At 33.9% G+C, this 1,702-nt stretch overlaps 1 non-coding gene across 1 annotated transcript; it reads left to right on the top strand.

Annotated features, from left to right (window-relative positions):
- The first annotated feature begins 351 nt into the window (after positions 1-351).
- LOC107802777 (uncharacterized) lies at positions 352-1,238 on the top strand. The gene is made up of 2 exons (XR_012705022.1): positions 352-778; positions 1,179-1,238. It is a non-coding gene; the product is annotated as an uncharacterized LOC107802777 (transcript).
- Positions 1,239-1,702: the final 464 nt, after the last annotated feature.

Raw genomic sequence — 1,702 nt, 5'->3', positions numbered from 1 at the left:
TAAGCTTTCTTTTTCTCAGAAAGCCTGGGTTTTGATTTTTTGTTTTTTTTAAATGATTCGATCTTTCTTTTAATAATTTTGCATGTGTTTATGTTTTGTTTCCAGGTTCTTGTTCAGAGCAATTTATTGTTAGATCTTTGTTTGGCTGTTCCAGAATCGAGAATGAGTCATATCCTTACGATATGTTCCTTTTCTCTGATTTAAGATCACGCTAATATCGATCCAATTCTTTGTTTTGATGAACAAGATTCTCTTATCTTCTACTCCCTCTCCCTCTGTTCCAGTTTATGTGAACCTATTTCCTTTTTGGTCCGTTCCAAAAAGAATGAACCCTTTCTAAATTTGGTAACAATTTAGCTTAAAGTTGCGTAACTTTAAGCTTTTATAACCACACAAATACTCCATTTGGACTTGTTTAGAATCACAAGTTCCAAACGGAGGGAGTATTCGATTGCCGAGAAATTGAGAAAAAATATCCAAAATTAAAGATTTTTTATTTAATTTTGTTGGGGTAATCTATTAAATTGGGAATCCCCTTTCGAGATATATCCTCAATTGGCTCGGTATCCAAAGAATTGGTTTAGTTAGGACCTAAAGATTGAATTTTTGTGGCTCAAAGAATGGCATTTTTGTTTCTGATTGTTGTCTGTTTTTGACTTAACTCAAGCTAACGCGGAAATCAGAGAGATAGAGATCGTGAAAGGGCACAAGCCAGGGCAGGTAGCAAACCCAAACAGCCCAAAGGTGATGGATTGACCCCTGAACAAAGACGAGAAAGGTTCTTTCTTTCCTCCTAAACAACCCTCAATTTCATTGTGTTTAGTACGACGGAAGTTAATGAAGTTATTTTTCGTGAAAATGCTTTTCCACGATATGTTTTTTTTTTTAAATAAAATTATTTTTCAACGTTTAATTGAGAGCTCAAAGAAAACTTACGTGGTAAATATTAAAAATTAATCCTAATATAATGTTTTGATGAAACTATTAGAATTTATAGTCTTTAAAAATGATTTTCCGCCATATATGAGACCAGTTTTTCTCCTTCTGAATGAAAAATATTTTGTAGAAAGTAAACTTCGTCGAATATATTGAAAAATAATTCCGTCCTACCAGACAAACTCTAGCTGTTTTTATCCATTGAAGCTAACGTGGGGTATTCTTGTTTATGATTTGAACAGAGACGCAAAGGCACTTCAAGAAAAAGCAGCAAGGAAAGCGGCGCAGGCTGCTGGTGGTGGAAATAACCAATCTGATAGTAAACTAATTAAGAAGAAATAGTAGAATTTAGCAAGGAAAGTTGTGTTGTTGATACAGGAGTAGGTATAAGGGAATCTTGTGGATGAATCAGGCGTGGTTTCTGGATATTGGAGGTCATTGTTGTTCATGTCACAGCAAAGTGTTTGAAATATTTGCTTCCATTTGTTCATGTCATTTGTCAAGTATTTGGAATATTCTACTTTAGTTTTGGCATGTATGGTCCTTAACTGTTTGTATCTGATTTGCAATGAAATTTCCTATTGTGATTAACTTACGCTAAGTGGTAACTACTGATATTAGTTTAGTTACTTAAATTTGGATGTTCCGTTAAATGCTAGTGTTTCTCTTGTGGTAGTCATATAGTTTATCACATTTACACCAAGTTGAGAACAGGATAGAATTTGAACTTTGAAGATTCCAGCTGTTGCTGAGGATATCATATGTA

The sequence above is a fragment of the Nicotiana tabacum genome, chromosome 22, assembly GCF_000715075.1.
Source record: "Nicotiana tabacum cultivar K326 chromosome 22, ASM71507v2, whole genome shotgun sequence".
Taxonomy (NCBI): domain Eukaryota; kingdom Viridiplantae; phylum Streptophyta; class Magnoliopsida; order Solanales; family Solanaceae; genus Nicotiana; species Nicotiana tabacum.
This window is presented reverse-complemented; position numbering and strand designations above follow the sequence as displayed.